Source organism: Pygocentrus nattereri, chromosome 9 (genome assembly GCF_015220715.1).
Source record: "Pygocentrus nattereri isolate fPygNat1 chromosome 9, fPygNat1.pri, whole genome shotgun sequence".
Classification (NCBI taxonomy): domain Eukaryota; kingdom Metazoa; phylum Chordata; class Actinopteri; order Characiformes; family Serrasalmidae; genus Pygocentrus; species Pygocentrus nattereri.
The window spans coordinates 20,507,837-20,527,346 of record NC_051219.1 but is presented as its reverse complement, the minus strand read 5'-3'; the positions used below and the strand labels follow the sequence as shown (position 1 = coordinate 20,527,346).

General features: G+C 39.0%; 1 protein-coding gene across 2 annotated transcripts in view; it reads right to left on the bottom strand.

Annotated features, from left to right (window-relative positions):
* The window catches only part of plxna1a (plexin A1a), a 307,799-nt gene that overhangs the window by 211,219 nt on the left and 77,070 nt on the right, over nt 1–19,510 (bottom strand). The gene's annotated exons all lie outside the window — the stretch shown is intronic.

Below are 19,510 nucleotides of genomic sequence, written 5' to 3'. Positions count from 1 at the left end.
ACAAATACCTCCTGAAATACACAAAGCAGTGTGCCCATTGGTAAATATGAGAGGCTGTCTCATTTACTTACTACAAACTTACTTAAAAAACTGATTAATGTTTAATGATGTAAACTTCATAATTTTTTTTTCAGTTGAGGCACTTTGGGGTTTAGTGTTATCACAGTGTCGTGGCTGCTTGCTACTGTTGACTAGCAAGCATTCAGCCTGATAAACAAAAATGACAATTTTTTAAAAATGGTGATGCAACAAAATTTTGGCTACCAAAACATTATGACCAAAAATTGTCAAAAATGGAACTTTCAGTTTTTTGTTGAAGAAAAACAAAAAGGGTGAACATTTTGGCAAAAAAAAACAATTGGAAAAAAAAGGTGGCTATACAAGGCTATATGAGGAACACTACACAAGCAATTTTATGTGTTCATTTATGTGTTCAATGTGGTCCCCTGAATGTCTGAGTAATTCATTCTTTCTTTGAGTTTGACTTTCTTTGAGTAATTCTTTGAACACTTTGCTGAAGGATTTACATATCGCTACACCTTTGCCCTACACCTAGGAAATACAGCATTAGGTGAGAGTGAGAAATTTTACAATATTTTGCCTCAGAAACTGGGGGATATCCATGGATTATTTGCTGCCAATTTTGCAAATGTACATTGTATTACCACATAAACTCTAAACATTAAGAAGCTATGCAAAGAAGTGGTGGGTGGAGATGGCTGTTTATCAGTGAAATGCTGCTGATACAGATAGAATAATTTTCAGTTGCTGAATGTCACTCTACATTCACAGTCATACAAACGGTCATATAACAGCACCGTGAAAGTTTTAGGCATTTAGGAAAGCATTGATACATGTAGATGTAGATTATTATTTTATTTAAACACATCGCTAAAGTGACTCATCAGGAAGAAAATGACAAGGTCATAAAGCTATGGCCAATGCCTTTAGAGGAAAATGTCACAAGAATAAATGAATGACGAGCAATTCTTCTGTCATACTCAGCATACAAAGAACACAGCTAATCAACCTACTCATATCATGAGGCAAAAACTCAGTGGGTCTCTACATGTCACTGGCAACATAGAAATGCTAATTTAAGTTTGACAAACAAGAGACAAAAGAGGAGAATACTGTCAGACTGACTCTGCAATCACATTGAGTCAAACCTTCTTTCAGGTTTTTCATTTCTTGACTGGTTGTTTTATGGATACAGAGAGAAAGATCTGATTCTGAGTGCATATACACACTCACACAACAAATAAATAACTACTAATAAAATAGAACAAAGGAATAAATGAGATACCACAGGGACTTTCTTGCCTTAACTGTTTGGAACTTTCACAGGGGACAGATGAAAAGAAAAACAGAACATTAATAACAGCTAAAACACACACACACAAGCACCAATTAGCTAATTAATTTTGACAATTAGCCACCTGATCTAGTTGCCAACACATGTTGCATCCAAATCCTTCACTCTTCTGTTTGCTCTATTAAGGTCTTTTGTCCTGCCTCCTACTTCTTGCTTCATTTCACTTTATCTCTTGTTGTCTTTCTCATTCCCTTACAAAAAACACAGACATACACCTCTTTTTATTTATTAAACACTCCCACTAACCTTGCCCTCTACATGCAGTAAAAGTAACTCAGTAGTTGCCTCTGATTGAGCTGTGGAATTTTCACAGTAAAAGGGAAAAGAAGTTAAAATATTATCTCGATTCAGTGGGGTTTCAATGAAGACTAAGCATTTGCTTATTAATTCAGCCGTCTTTCTCCAACACAGATGCTTAAACCTGCTATGTATGCTATGGCGTCATGGCGAAGGCTCTCTCCATATTCTCCTAACTCAAAGCCTCAGAGGACACGTTTGGGTCTTCCCCCATTTAAGAGACCCAGGAGCCTATTAAAAGAGTGACAGAGTGAATGAAGCGGATCTCATGACTTTTTTCTACACTGCCCCTAATTTCTTGCATCGGCGTGCCAGTGCTTTCCATTACTCCTGGCTGACAGGGAATAAGGACAGCTACTCAGCTCTGTAACCAGGCCTTTGACCTTTCTCTGGTAGGGATGAAGCATTCCTTTCTGCTAAAGATTCTGCACTGCTACTTGTTCATAAAAATCTGATATAATAATGTTTCGCTGTATTTGCCAGAAACAAGCAGGCATGTTTGTTACCAACGTTATCATGGTTATTTAGACAGAATGTACATAAGGATAGCCTTATTTAATTGTTGCCTAAGATTCAGAAACACCTGAACAAGGTGACACCAAAGCCATAGAACCAACTTTACATGATTTGAGCACAGAGAGCTCTGCCATTTTAGTGTTGCGCAAGAAAGAAAAGCATGTGCACTCTGGAATACAATAAAATTACATGCGCTTGCTTTCAAGTGTGCTGATGGCAAAAAACATCTGAGTGACAGCATCTACTGTTGCTACTACGGTCAGCTACGAACATGCAATTGTCATCCAAATATATGCTTGTGCTAATTCAGCCATTTCTGTTTAAGTCTAATTCTAAATTCTAACATTTCTGCATTTGAAGTCCTTAATGTGACAGGTGATTGATCAGGACTTGCCACCCAGCCGTTTTCCAAGCTCTGTAAGGAATGGGCTAAATAATTAAACTACAGCAAGGACAGTGGGGCAAAAAAGTATTTAGTCAGCCACTGATTGTGCAAGTTCTCCTACTTAGAAAGATGAGAAACATCTGTAATTTTCATCATAGGTACACTTCAACTATGAGAGACAAAATGAAAAAAAAATCCAGGAAATCACATTGTAGGATTTTTAAAGAATTTATTTGTAAATTATGGTGGAAAATAAGTATTCTCTGCATTCTGCTGACAGGCTGGAGATCGAAGTCTATAGTTTTTGGCAGCTGCTAAGTTCCAAGCCAAAGGAAGCCCTCTGTGACCCTGCGACTGCCTGGCAGCAGCCCTAGGTCTGAAGCTTCCAGAATCGCAACACTGTAATTAACACTGAGAGATGGCAAATAATCCAATCAAAAATTCTAAGAAGCCACTGAGCCCTTTTTTTTTATAAAAACATCCAAGAGAATAAGAGTCCGCCTGACATGCACCGCCAGCCTTTTAATGACGTTAGTGCACCCTCTGTCACAACAGTGTTTTTCTCAGTTTTATGAGGAAAAATTGTGAATAATGTACTGTTGAGCAACAAGTTACACTGAATGTATATTAACATTGTCATACCAATAATAAGGTAGCTAATTATGGAAACTTTCAAAATAAAAATGAATGTCGTTTATTTGCAGAAAAACAAACAAACAAACAAACACTGAAACTCATGAAAACCATGCTGAAGGAAATTAGAACCGTTAACAAACCTGATGATTTTGCTTCCAAATGGGAATTGGCTTGGTGGTTGCAGTTAGAGACCATTAGGTAATTATCAAATGTATCTGGAATCAGTCCCACAACATCATCATATGATTTGAATCCATCAGGAAAACACAGAATACCATTAGCGACTACTGAAACCACCAGGAACCAACAGACACTTTTAAAGGCTTCTATGACTTTTTTCATCAGGGAGGTATATTAAATGGAATTCTCTAGCTGTGTCCTGGAAGAAAAATGGATTAAGTGATATCACTAAACAGCCAAAGGTTGACGTGCTGTTGGGCTACGTCTGCCATTGTGGCAGATTGCGCATGTGTATGTGAAGTCACTGGATGAGAGTGCATCTGTCTGAGAGTGCATGCCTGCAGCATCTTTCTTTTTTTTTAATCATTTCTGGATCAAACTTAATCTTGCACTATTTTACACTAAATAACAGTGTTAAAGGTTAAGGTGCTGACTTCGGTTTAACCTGAAACGTGCTCTGCAAAACTGAACAAAACGTGCATTTGTCCTACAGTGGCATTTCCAATTGTTTCACCTAGCAAAAAATAAGTATTTACTTCAAAATGTCTCAGTAGATACAACCCAAATTCACTTACAGGGTGATGTTTATTGGGCTCTCCTCTAAAATTCTTCTTCTTTCCCTATTAAAATGCCCAACACCCAACATGAATGATGCAACAGTAACGAAAGCCACAAACCCCTGGAGCACTGTTAAAAGATGTCCAGTCTGAGTCATCTAGCTGCTCCAAAATAATGAAATGTTGGGTTAACCTCTGAGAATGTTTGTCCTAGTTAAGAACAAGAGTTCAAGGCTCTCACAGTGCATTCCCATTATCTCACACACAACTTGGACCAGCTACTCGATAAAATGAACGCAACTTCTCCTGCTTCATGTAGAATAAGCAGGGCATTTTGAGAATCAACTGTGAAAACAGCTGACAGTCTTAACAACAAATATAATGCCTTAATAGTTGAACAATATCATATGTTATCAATATTGCAATTATATACTTGTTATATTGTTGTAGTAGTCTAACTGCAAAAAACAGTATTTCTATGCTGCCAGTAGCTAACCTGATGTCATCCCATTTTGCCATGTTTTTAATTTATTTTCAACAATTACTTCTGTTTCTGATGAAAGACATTTTTTTATTATAAAGACTAAATCCATTATGTACATATTCATAAGCCTCTATATTTTGTTATGCATATCATGTACTGTGAAAATATTTTCAGCTATTGTGTTATTGATGTTATATTTTTGCCATATAGTGCACCCTAAAAAAAATTAAACTTTCGAAAAAAAAATTAAAAATGAAATTCATCATTGTGGGAGAAAAAGCAGTTCCCAAAATTACTGTTTAGTATTAAACGTATCAATCTGTGGGCCAAGGGTTACTGACAAATTCCTCAAAACACACAAATCAGTAGCCACATGCAACATTACTAATGGAAGAGATTGTGTTAGAACAGCAGAAAGATGGACAATGGACAATGGTCAATTTTGAGATTAAGAATAAATGGACAAATTCAGGAAAAAGATTGACCCTTTTTAGATTTTTTCATGACTATGTTTGGAAAAAGGCAAGATTACACTGTACTTGAAGGAGCCATTTCAAATCTAGATGAATTCTTAATGTAAGATAAATTCTTTACCCTACAAGCCGACCCTAGAAAGCATGGTAGCAGCAGTAGGTCAAAGTGGAATTTTCATTTGAATTTGGCTGTGCTTGGTCAATGTCAGTGCATGTTAAATCTGCAGAACTGCAGCAGTGCTTGGGGATGATAGCCCTGTGCTCTGTGCACAAATGCGTATAAACAGGATGGCCCTGTGCTCTGAGCACTGCAGGACTCTTATCTTTGTGATTTTCCATTTTTAAAGAATGCCTTTGAAATAGAGTGAGTCGTCTTTAAGTTCTGAATAATTACTGGAATAAACAAAAAGTAAATATTAAATGTATCCGTGTTTGTGTTCTCTGCAGGACACCTCCACCATCCAGCTCTGCACAAATTAGCTTATTAAATTTCATTGCATTAAGCCACTTTTATGAATTTAACATAGTCCCTGGACCATTGTTCGCCTGCAAATTAGATTAAAGCAACATTTGCTTTTTTTCTCTGCCTGCTTGGAGTCTTTCAATTATTTCTGGAGGACACTGCAGGCAGGGATCCTAACGAGCGCAGACAGCTTTCCTCCATTTCATTACATCCACATACCGTTTTGGACCCAATTAATTGCACCCCCCCCCCCCCCTTTATTTAAACACTAGGCCTTCAAGGGACAGCGGTAATACGTATTTCCTCCTGTGGGTATTAAAAATGTTTTTCTAATGCTTGCTTATGGCACTGGAGGCTGTTTTACCAGACTCACATAGACTCGAAAGAAATCAGTGTGGCTTTTTACTACTGTGGCTCAGAGAGCACAGCCCTTCAAATATAGTACCCATGTGGCATGGCATGGCATGTGTGGTGTGGATGTGTTCTGTATGTGCGTTTGTGAGAGTGACTGTGTGCTTGTATGTATGGGACACAGGGCTTGATCCCAGAGGTTAGGACACAAATTGCATGTCATTTGGTGGCATGGAGAGAGGAACGAGGAAGGGTTGAATGTGTGGGGCTGCTGGTCAGACCCCGGAGACAAAACAGGCCACACGGTCTCAAAGACCAGCGCAAAACAGCCAACTCACACAAATACGTGGGCCTATTTGAGAACAACGAGCCTGCTACCACTGCATTTTTGACCCCTGCTTCCCCCTGTAGACTTCCTTCCTGCTTGCTTAAGCAAAATCAGGGCATATTACTTTGTCCCCCTCTATTATGATCTTGTATGAAGTGTTAGAGCTGACTGACAGGTTTGTTCTCCAATGATTTCCCTTGGTTCCTAAATGACAGCAAATGCAGCTGGGACAGAGGCACTCATTTTGAACACTGATAAACAGGAGCTGTCAAGGGGAGACACCAAAGGAGGTGGGAACATCCATCATCTTAGTCATCAAAAACTCAGATGCTTTTGATTAACTTTGCCTGAGCAATGGAAAAAGTAGAGAGTGTGTAGGCAAGATGTGCGAATAGGCTTAGGCAGCTGTCAGATAACCAGAGGAAGATGCAGGAAAACCTAGAGCAACACTACTCTCTTCTCTCAAGGCCGTATTTCAAAAGGTATTTTTTGATCAAAGTATAGAGAACCTGGATTATTATTTACAAGCAAAACTCTGATCCCTGCAATATCAGTAACAACAGCAATGTTAGCAATGGACATTGCTTGATGCGGACCTATGAATAAATCGGCAACCCACAAACAATAGTAATAGTTACAGCAAAGTGGAAATCAGACACAGAGTAATGAAATAAGAGTGTGAAGACAGAGAAATTTGCAACATGCAGCCAGTGTTCCTCTCACTGGACATCAGTAAAAACGGGAAAACTGCAAACTGCATTCACCTTATTTAAGTGTTCACCCTGCGTTCATGTGATTTTCATGTTCTGGTTCATGTGAATGTTCACATGATGAAAATAATATTCCTGAATTGCTGACAGTAATACAGTAGAAGCTTTTTTGTCCATTCATATAGCTAACAAAATACACTGCTTTTTAAATAGAAAAAAATCTTTTGTTAGGATCAAATTCAAGTAAATAAGAAAAATGTAATTTGTTGGCAAATAGTATAAGGTAAGAAAAGGATAAAAATAAAGTGGTAAAAATAAAATAAAAAAATATGGCATTACCTGATAATATGAAGTTGATGTTGTTACTATAGTCTGTTGTTTTCAGGCCACCCATAATTGGTCTTTTTGGGATATATGCAGTTGTTTAATATTCTAGAAGTGCTGATGATACTCATGATATACTCATGATATAAAAAAAATATATGACTATATATATATATAATTTTAATGTCATAATTTATAATCGCTGAGGAACAGTGAAGAGAAGTCCAGAACTTTAGTCTCTTCTTTAGTCTCTTGACTAAAACTGAACAAAGAAAGCAACAACATTAGCTTCAGAGTGGTACCACATGACTTGCTGTAAAGGCTGCACTATGTATCTCCAATAACAATGACTTCAAATGTTGTCATAAGCATTCAGTGCCAGGTTACATCAGGCATGGAAATGATCCTTGAGCTAACGAGACATCTAGGGTTGAGTGTAGAATTACATCAGCACTGTGCAGGTGACAGTAGAGATATGTCACAAATGCATCGGGCCATACATCACTTGACAACACAGTACGAGATTGATCGATCCGCACCAAGAGGAGTAAAAAGCAAGCTGCCCTCCTATTCCCCTCAGCCTTGTTATCCACAATGTAGCATAAATAGTAGATGTAATTTCTATCCCTTACTGAATCTGTCAAGGTCAGTTCCCCTTCAAAAACCTAGACCAGCTAATATAGGGAAAGAAAACTCAGGCAAATTCAAAATGCATTTTAGATCATGATAGCAATATGGACTGTAATCAACTGTAAAAATGCATTAGTGAAATGCCACTGAAGTTGCTGCCTATCATCATTTCTAAAACCAATTTTGCTGTTTTATTTAAAAAGATGCCAACTCATGAGCAGGAACAATGGCAGCAAGTTCAGAAATCAACATACTTTTGGGTGGTCCAGAGCCTTGGCCCCGCAGGAGAAAACTGTATTGATTTTTAACATGAAAATGTTAGCTGACTGTCTTTGTTGCAAGCAATGATTAGACACAATAACCTTTTTTGCACCATCTGTCTGAAAGCTATTTAAGAAAGAAATTCCAACATGCAAAAATTAAACCAGCTTCACCACTCATGCTACTTTTCACAAACGTTTCACAAAAGCAATGTTGGACCTAATTCCATTTCTTGTTTTTACCCCTATTCCTTGTTTTCAAGTGTCAAAAGTAATATTCTTCTTTATTTGAGGGTTGTCCTATTGCATGGGGGGACATTTCAATCACTACCCCTCAGTTTCTCAGTTCCAAGGGGTTGAAATGTCCCCCTATGAAATGGGACAAACAGTTGTTCAGAGGAGCAGTAAAGCTCAAAAACCTCGCTACTGGGCTTTAGGTAAATTTAGGACAACATATACCTTCAAGGGGGGGGGGGTCTCTGTTAAAACATGATAACCATTGTAATATCTTAGTTTAATGCTGTTTCAATGGATTATGGTCCTTTTTTCACAACAAGCATAAAATCACTAGTAGTATGCTGATGTCTCAGTACCTAGCTAGTTAGATTTCCTGGTCCATCTTAAATAGTGGAACTAAACAAATGATTATGTTCCGCTGTTGGGTAAGCAGATTTTTTCTTCAGAATTCTCTTTGTTTTTTATAAAGTATGCTAAATGTTCAGTCATATGTCAAAGCAAACAGACTGCTGTCAAAATAAAATGCAAAGACAGGGGCTGTGCCTGAAACCACACACTAACACACTACATAGTACACCAAAAATAGTACACCACCAGTAGAAGTCCATTCATTAGTGTAGTATTTGTAGTATAGTAGTATGTGGTAATCAACATGTAAATGAAAAATTATATCAAATAAATAGCTACATTAAATACAAAATACTGCTCTTTCAGTTGTTTTCAACCACAGATTTGTTCTAGGTAAATCACTTAACTAATTAGAGACAAGTTAGGGTAGATTGTTTCAATGCAAAATCTCATTTAAACAGCAATGACAATAACATTGTTCAATAATGATAAGAAAAAAGTAGCCTAATCCTGCAACATTACTTGGTCAGAGGTGATCTTGGTTATAACAAGTATGTTATTGGTCCAGACTTGAAAAGTAAAGCTGTTTAAAGTGTTCTAATTATACTTATCTTTAAGACTGACAGGCATTCAACCCCCTGAGCACTGCGCCTACAACCAAAGTCTTTAGGTTGTTACATTAAACTATGACCACGAGTCTCTCTGTTTGGCTTTAGGTCCTCTTCTGGTGTTCACTGTGAAGGAAAATTAATATAGAACCAGCAGAAAACACAAGTGTAACCTGTAGCATGCATATGCGTGCATGTTAGAAGCAGTCAGAATTAAGCACAGCACCAATCGGTAAGCTTCTCTGCGGACCAACTTCGTCTCCCTGGATGATGCAGGAGGACTTAAGTGAGGGAGGTAGGGTTTGTAGACTGAGGGAGAGCGAGGGCGAGGTTGCGCGCAGAGGGAGAGTCAGCAGGGTTATGTGGTGATGGGTAATAGAGGAGAGATGCTCATCAAACTATATCAATATGAACAAGAATTTCTAATCCTGTATCTCATTTGAAACTATTAAAAGTATAAACTGTCTAGCCCTCACACACTGTCATGCCCCTCTACGCCCCTCAGAGAGGACCTAAGACATTCAAAAATAATATGTTAAAATTGAGCAGTTCTAATTTTCTCTGATCATATTCTGATATGATAAATCCTTCAAACCTGCCTATTCAATTTGTATTGGAATGCAAAGGTCTAAATTTAGGTCTCTGGGGACATGAAGGTAGCAAAAAAAAGCTAGGTAGCTTGTTGGTTCATGATGAAAGCCAAGAGTAAAGTTAACGGTACTTTGGAGGACATCGCTGCAAATGTATTATCCATCCTGTTTTCTAGATTAACTTTTAATGAAAATTTGGAGTTAATTGGCAAAGGATGACCTACACGAGAGCTTCATTTGTTGCAAAAAATTTTTTTGATAGGAATTTCCACTCTAGCAATTACACACAATACCCTTGGAAGACACGAGCAAAAGCTTTAACGCTACTGCTTGAACTGCTTACTGTTCTGGCAACTTGGTCTCTAATTGCACTGCATCACTCAGCAGTCAGCCAGCTGTTTTTTTTTTGCTTTTTGTTTTTTGTGAAACAATATATTTCCCCCCACCACTTTTGGAGATGTGCTGTGGTGCCGCCCCTGTGGGTTGTAAATCTATGTCGTAGTTCAACAGGCGTGATTTTGTAAGTTTGCTAACGTTAGTGCAGTTAGTTCAAAGTTCCCCATCTCAGGTACTGCAAACCCTGCACTACGTAATTGTGGTTTCCCTGGCTGAAATACCATATATTATTAGCTAATTAATCCCTTCTTGGGCTGAACGAGGTGTGTTCTGCAGAGAACAACGCGAACTATGCAGTGCAGGTGGCACTATAGAGCCTGGAGTTTGAAAACACTGAATTAAAGGTCTGTGTGGTCTCTCATCATTTTCAGCTTCTGTGACGTATCGCAGGTCAATCATTCACAAAGCACAGCAAATTGAAAGCATCGTGCTAGCGCAGTCACTCCCTGATTCTGCCCTCAAAATGGCGGCCACTATACAGTGTGATGTAACACGAATCACTAGAATAGATACGTGTCTGATTCTCACTTTGGCTGAGCAAACAGATCTCCACCTGTGAAGCAGTTCTGTGAACTGTCCTATTTAAATGTATTTCAGGGTCCACCGAGTAAATTTGGCAGAAAAGAGAGATGCTATCTGAGGACAAAAAAATTGTTATCACACAGGTCGATACATTGGAGAAGAAAGAAAATACCTCAGAATGGCCAAAAAACCCACAGCACTGATACACAGCTATGCAACATTCTTCTTCATTATAATGAAGAAAAAAAGAGCCACTAACAAATTAGGTAAATATGTCTACTGCAGCCTGCCAGCTGTCTTCTCCTGTTCTAAGTTCTATTCCTATAGCATCAGCTCCATACTGAGCAGCACTTCACTAGAATGTATTTTTGATATTTCTGAAAGGGTTGGGGAGGGGAGGGGGGAGGGTTGGGCTTGTATACACAAAAGGGGATACAGGGTCCAGTTGTTGAAACACCATTGTGCCTACACAGGCAAGTTAGCAGGTCAAACTCACTGACTCGTCTCTCGAGTAATCCAGCCACATGAACTTAGTCCCTCTGCAGTGAACTCTATTAGCCTGCTCTCATGCACTGAGAATGCAGCCAGACAAAGAGCACTTAAGATCACTACATAAAATCAAACTCTGCCTCAGACACAAGCAACTTAGATTAGAGACTGAAAAATACTAGCACAAGATTAACTGCATTTGTGTGTATTAATAACAGGAAAATAAAAAAGGTCCAGTTGTAGTTTCCCTAAGCAGATAGCAACATCTGTTTTGCCATGGTTATATATGCGTTATTTTTTATGTTGCTCTGGTTGATACCAGACACCCCACAACATTATTGGTATTGGTAAAAATCCCAGCAATAAAGCACCATGTTATATTTAGTGGTTTTTTATATTGGTATGAACAGACATCTCTGAAACCATTTATTTTGTAGGGACTGCTAAACAATGTACAGTCTCATCAGTCAGTAAACCACTACTTAACGGCACTGGACATATTCATTTATGTAGGCTGAGGTCTTCAGCAACAATATTTTTATATCGGGCCAAGCACAACATTAAAGCTTGTAAATTTTCCTCTCATTTCTCACTTCTCATTAGGACTTTGTAGGTGATGGCGTTACAAAGACCAATAACAGTTGCCTTTTGAATATGACAGAATGGGGCGAGGAATATACAGAAGAAAAAGAGAAGTAATACAATCTAACACTTGGGGTACAAAGAAGAAAAAAATAAAAACACCAACAAAGAACAAAAGACAGCACTTAGACCACTGGTCTCCTACTCCCACAGTCAGTGTATTCAATCAGCAAGACAGGGGACACATTATGCAAATATGCACACTCATAATTTGTTGTAATAATTTGGCGCCATTGTAAACAGTAATCATATTTAAGAAGGGGAGGGAAATAAAGCTGCAGTATTTATTACAGAGAGATCTCTAATCCGATAAGCCCTCATCATTTACTCACTAAACGTTTCCTATAGAATACAAAGGAGATAATAGTGTGCCGATTCTCACTCTGCATCGCCAAGATGGAGATAAAGAGACGTTTATCACTTTTATTATGGCTTTCTGCTTGAGGATAATTAATAGCAAGAGATAATTTGATCTTTTTTGTCTATTTCATTTATTCAACCTGTCAGCTTCAGCATCAACATAACATTCAGTCTGCAATGAGACAAGGTGGCTGAGGCTCGTGGGTAATGTGTGTGTCTGTGCACATGTGTGTACCATGTCTCTGTGTGTAATCTCTTATTAAAATGACAAAAAAGCCTAGGTTGTCAACTGCTACTAGTTAATTATTTTTCACAGTTCATCTTCCATCCTAAACAACAGAATTCTCTATGTGCTCCTCGACAACCCTTACACAGCGAAGCAATTAAGTTACAGATGCTCAAATTCAACTAACTATAGTGTGCTTAGGACAATGGCTTCAGTGAAGACCCTTAAGAGTATGGAAAGACGAGAACAGGGGGCATTCCACCTGCAAAGCCAGGGGGAGGTGCTGGACATGCAGAGCTGGTGATTTGTCTAGCTGTGGCATCCTCAGAGCTGACACCAATTCCAGCAGACATGCAGGGGGGTAGTGTCAGACATGACAGTCTGCACTGAGATGGACCCCTCTGACTGTCAGCCAGCACTTGATCCAATTAGGCGGTTAAACAAAGAGGCCACACAGAGGGAAGCTGCTGCTTACTCACAGAGATAGAGAGAATCAAGGTACAAATGAGCTCTCTTGCCAGAAGCATGCACACAAGTACTTCAGAGAGAGACTCAATCTAAAGCTCTCAGCACCTATTACCTGTTAACTATAGTCTACTACAAACTGTACAAAAAAGATACATCCATTCAAGTAAGTAAAGATAAGCAAGTGAAAACATCTTAAATCAAGTCATTATATCCAGAATTTCTCATCATGAGACTGTTATAAGAATATTCTAAGATTATTCAACCTATTACTACTTTACTTGTTTTGACAAATACTTTTTGTATCTTATCACTGGGAAGGGCGTTCTTTGGTATGACGTGAAGTGAAGTCGCAGTATCCCACAGCCTCTCATGGCCTACTGCTTTAATATTATGACAACAATATCATATTAAGAAACACTAGATATACTGACTAGATTTAAGATGCTTTTACTTCACAAGATATCATTTTTGCAGTATATAGAACACAATACAAAGTGATATGACACAGAACTTTAGGCTTACGCATTTTATGAACATCAACCAAAAAAAAGAATTCTTTTACACTGTCAGTAGCTGCTCACTGAGCACGACCATGTCTATTGTGTTGCCACACTGATCATGAGCTTGTGTTCTGGCAACTAAAGCAGTTTCTGCTTTTCATTGTTGCTAGCAGTGCTGCTTTTTCTGAAGTCAATATAGCATGAACTATTCAAAGAACTTTGAACTTTCAGTGCATGCAATTTAAACTTTTGCACCAAAAAGATTTTTCTTTTTAAACTACAACTACTTTTAAACTTCAATATTGCAACATCTTTCTCTCCCATAATTACGCCCCACAAAAAAGATTAATAAGCACTGATACAACCATAGCTGTATTGATTATTATATTAAGTTTATTCGCAATGTCTTGCCATATTTACATTTTGAACACACTTCTGACCCTGACTTGGCATTAATGTTTTCCATTCCTGGCATTCATCCGTTGTAAGTACCAGCTAACACTAACGCAGTTATTAGTGTGTGTTATTAGAGCCCTTAGGGACACATGTCTATCATGTAGAGCGAAAAAAATCGGGTTCGGAAAGGCCAGCCAAGTGGCTGCTATGAGCACAATTAGGAAGTGCAGGCTATGAGAGGTGGAGCAGCCCTGGGCTCTGGTAGGAGCAGACACATTGGTGTAAAAGGTGACCTGCTCTCGCCGCTCCAGTTTCTGTCACCCCACTTAGACCTTTCAGTGGCTGACCAAAAATGGCCTTATATCTCTGACGGTCTGTCTAATCCCTCAGTCCTTGCTGTAGAGGGATTGGGGTGCTAGCTGGCAGAGAGACAAGTGGGCAGTGTGTCTTGTTGCTAAGACTGGCAGAGGTGGCTGAAGGCCAGTAATGTGGATGCTTCACACTCTGTCCAGCTAGCCTCATCTCTAGAGGAGTGATGCCCAGATGGTCTTACGAAGAGGAGTCTCTCTTCCTTTCCTGCCTATCTTTCATGTTCGCTTTCTTACTCACCTGCTCCACATTCCTTTCTTTCTTTCTTTCTTTCTTTCCAAAAAGCCCTCTTCCTCTCTTCTTCGTCTACCTAGCCCCCTGCCTTTTATTCCTTCATCTCTCACACATACATCCCATCCACTTATTTCTTTCTATGTAGCAATTTCTTACTTACCTTGCTTTTTTAATGTTACCTCATTCTCACTAGCCGCCGTCTTTCCTTTTCTCTCTCACAATGTCTCCCATCCCTTTTTTGCTACCTTTTTCTAGTGCCATCCCTTCATTTATTTAATTCTCTCTAGCTTTCTCACTAAATCATAACATTTTATTTCTCTCACTAGTCCCCACCTTCCTTTTTCCTTTTTTCTTTCCTTTAATTCCTTTCATTCTTTCTTACTCTTTTTCACTAGCCACCATCACTTTCCTTTTCTCTCTCTTCCTCTCTCTCTCTCTATCTTCAATGAACCTGCATGCCAAACACACAGGCAAGAGACATGGTGTGCATCTGTCTTGCTGGTGTGTGATGCAGCTGCTGGCATGCATTTTGATGGGCTTTTGGCTGTGCAGACATGAGACAAGCTGATTGAAGAAGAGATGAGAGCCATATTTCTATGATGTGCCTCCGAAGGCCATTTTGTTCTCACGCAATCTTTCCACCTGTGTCTGCTAACAGAGGACACAGCGCAGAGGTCAGTGGATGCAAATAAATTAGCGGCTCATAATTAAGTGACAGAGAGGGAGAGAGAGCACAAGAAAGAGGAGAATGACAGAACATTTAAGCAAGAGAGAGAGGGAGAGGGAGAGAGAGAGAGAGAGAGAGAGAGAGAGAGAGAGAGAGAGAAAGCGAGCGAGGGAATAATGAAGAGAGGTACTTAAAAACGGCTATGTCAAAGGCTGAAATTTTGCATCCATTCAGGTAACCTACTGAGCCCATTCACTGCAGATTCTTTTGAGGGAAAAAGTGGGAACAAATCAAAAAAGGGTTATGCACTGATCTAAGTGGCTTGAGCAAAGAAATAAAATTCAATAGTAGTCTGGCGCACCAAAAAGCTGATCAATATTTTCCTTTTTGGCTTCAAAATAAAATCAAGGCATAGTACAGTCAAAGGACAGGGCACTATTCGGTGATTCACTGTTTAAGGTGCTAAAGTAATGGATGAATATGTGAAGGGGAAACAACCTCTTCACGTGTCACTGAGTCTCAAGCATTTAGATTTTCTCTATCCATCTTTTCAAATGTGACAGAGATCTAAAATGTTATCTGCTCATTTTCAATGTTGGGAAATCTGTCGTAATCTGGTAAATTGACCCTTATATGCTGCTTCTCAAAGGGTTATTAAAGCATGACTTCCTCCTTAGTGGAGCCCACACAATCCAGTATTGAAAAGAAGAGGAAAATAAGAAAACCTGTAAGAGTGAATGTCAGAAACACTGAAACTCTCTACTGATTTTAAATCATGACAGCATTGCTAGCAGAATGACAAAAATAAGACATAATTAAGACAAAAGACTATTAAGCATTTTAATGGGTAATCAAAATGTCCATCCATCCATCCATCCATCCTCAACCACTTATCCAAGTCCGGGTCGCGGGGACAGCAGCCTAAGCAAAGAGGCCCAGCCCTCCCTCTCCCCCGCCACCTCCTCCAGCTCTTCCGGAGGGATACCAAGGCGTTTCCAAGAGAGTTGAGAGATATAATCCCTCCAACGTGTCCTGGGTCTTCCCAGGGGTCTCCTCCCTGTCAGACATGTCTGGAACACCTCCCTAGGGAGGCGTCCAGAGGCCATCCTTACCAAATGACCGAACCACCTCAACTAGCTTCCCTCAACGTGGAGGAGCAGCAGCTCTACTCCGAGCCTCTACTGAATCGCTGAGTTTCTCACCCTATCTCTAAGGGAGAGCCTGGCGACCCTGCGGAGAAAGCTCATTTCGGCCATTTGTATCCGCGATCTCGTTCTTTCGGTCACTACCCAAAGCTCATGACCATAGGTGAGAGTCGGAATGTAGATTGACCAGTAAATTGACAGCTTCGCCTTCTGGCTCAACTCTCTCTTCACTATGACGGACCGGTATATAGTCCGCAGTTACTGCAGACGCCGCACCAATCCACCCGTCAACCTCTCGCTCCATCCTTCCTTCACTCGTGAACAAAATCCGAAGATATTTAAACTCCTCCACTTGGGGCAAGAATTTACTCCCGACCTGGACAGCGCATTCCAGTTTTTCAACTGAGGACCATGGTCTCAGATTTAGATGTGCCGATTTTCATCCCAGCCACTTTACACTCGGCTGCAAACTCAAAATGTGATTTTATCAAAACTGATAAAATGCACAAAATATGACATTATAACATTGTATTCTGTAAAATTTCTAACCATTTAAAAGATGTTTTGTCATTTCATGTTGTGTACTGAGCGCAATGTAATGTAATATTGGATGACATATCATCTACACAGATATTTAAGCAATATAACATGAGAGGGAGTGTATTATTTGTGATAACACACAACCTCAAGTGTTCTATTGCTTTTATACAACAGTTAAATAAAGTAAGAAATTAATAAAGTGGCATTGCATTTAACATTTTAATGTCAGCAGTTCCTTCTGCCAAATTATGGTTCCTTAAAAAGCAGCTTATTGCTACATCAGAGTAACGAGCTCCGCCCACTCGCTGCAAACCCAGCAGTTCGTTCTCCAGCTCTTTACATTAAATTCCAAAACTGTCTTCACCACTGAGCAAGCTTTTCAGTCAGCAGCTGTGACAGAACATCTATACAACCTAGAATTGGCCAGAAATGAATCAAATCCTATTCGCCAAACATGTAGTCTCATCTTCAGAGTCTGACCAAATCGGCCTCAGCCATAAAACTGCTGCAAGTTTAGCTCAGTCATTTTTTGCTAGATCAAAAATAATTTTGTTTTGTTCCAGCCCGTCTGTAAAGCATTTTACAGCCCATTTTGTTTAGTGAATGGTGTTCAGTTCATTTACTAATTCCAGGTTGTTTAGGTATTCTTCTGTCACAGCTGCTGAGTGCAAAGCTGCTCAGAGGTAATGACAGTTTTGGAATTTGATGTAGTCTCATCTTCAGAGTCTGACCAAATTGGCTGTCGGTCAAAGATAACCTTAAAAGTATCCATTTTGTGTTTGTGCGCAAAGTAAGGAGTAAAAATGTTTAAATGGCTTGAGCGTCTCCTACAGCTGTCAAATTCGTTGCTTAGCAACAGCATCTTAGTGGAGTGATACAGTGTTTGTGAAAAAACACTGCATAAGAATGCATCTCTACAATATCATCATTTAATTTTAGCAGTACCTTTTTTTGGATTTTTACCTAATTTTCTCCCCAATTTAGTCATTTCCAGTTCCATCCACTAGTTAGGTCTCCCCCCATCACACAATAATACCAACACTAGAAGTGTGAAGGCTAGCACAGGCTTTGTTCAAGACCTGTGAAACCAGCTACAACATCTTTTCGAACTGCCGCTCACGCAACGTCATTGGACAGCTGAACACACTCAGAGGAAAGTGCCAACCGGCAGATCTGTTATGTCAGCCTACAGATGCCTGCGCTGACTAGCATCTTGTTGAGTGATGTGGGGAGAAGGGGGGGGGGCATCCTACCCATCCATAGAGAGCAAGACCAATTGTGCTCTTTTGGACTCCTGGCTACGGATGGTTGTAGCATCACCAGTGATGAAACGTGATCTCCTGATGACAGGGCCGATTGTGCCACTCGGAAGTCTGAAATTTTAGCAGTATTTTTAATAATATGTATTACTAGATAATGAGCATGATATCTACGTAATAATACTCATGAAATGTCAGTGTTCATGTTGTCAAATAGTTTATTCTCAGCTTTTTATTCTGCTTTGTGCACTTTCCAGACTACAGTGTATGTTATTGATTTTAGAACAATGGCTTAAGATTCTTAAAAATGAAATAAAAAGTAAGTATCCTTTCTGTAAATGTGATTTTTGTCTGGTTAACATCATTTTGGTGTAATTTTAAGGGAACAAAACAAAAATGCAAAGCAAACTGTCAAGTCTGTAAAACAATCCTTTAGTACAAGTTAGCAGTATTGAAGAAGCATAGGGTCCATAATTATATACACTACTTTTTACTTTTACTATTTAACTTTTTACTTAAGCATCATCTGATGCTGTAATAAGACATTTTAAGACATATCACAATACTGAATTTTACAAATATCACCAAGAGCTACTACTGAGTTGCTAATGTAATACTGTTAAATTGTGAAAATGTTAAATTGTTGTAGTAAAATCCCAAAGCCTTTTTCCACAATACACAACAGATACAGACACAGCAATTTAACAACTGATATATAAAATTTTTTTTTACTTTACTTTTAGTTTTACTTTACGCCTCCAAAAAAGAAGGAAAAGAAAAATATGTCCCAATTTACTCTTCAGTATATGTACATTTATATTTACAAACAAGCATGCTAATGTGGCATCAAGAAGTTGTCTGCGATAAAAAAAATCATGGAATAGTCTGTGAAGTACAGGCCTTCTGTCTTTTAGGACTGTTAAATCCGCCATGACTGTGTGCCTGATCTTCAACTATTTGTTTAATTATACTTACTACTCAGCTAATGAAAATATAAGTAATTAAATAATTATAAGCCTGCAAATAAGTCTGCAGTTTTAGTACAGGGATTCTCCTAAGATCAATTAGATTTAATATTTTATCATTTTGCAGTTATTACTGATACTTTTGGCATTCATTATGGTTTTGATTATTTATACTAAGCCTGTGCTGGTAACAGAGAGGTCTGTTACCGCTAACTGTGGTGGGGGATGTGAAGTGTAAACTCAGCCACATTCCTTCCCCCTCCCCCTTCCCCGACAAACACAAATACAGGACTGAAACCAGGAAGCAAGCCAAGTCTGCACAGTTTAATTAAGGGGTCATTTGCCCATGAAAGATCAGGCAATTTCCATGTATGCTCCATACACTGAGATTACACTCTGTCTCAAGCCAAATGCCTCTCTCAGAGATTATTGTCACCCACACGATGGACTTAAAAGCCTTAGGAAAGGAGCTAGTGTTCAGAAGAATTATAATTCTCTGCCTCTTGCTTTCTCCATTGAGAAGTTGAGAGTGGCACTTTGATCATGAAAAGTAATCTTGCGACAATCAAAGCACTATGGA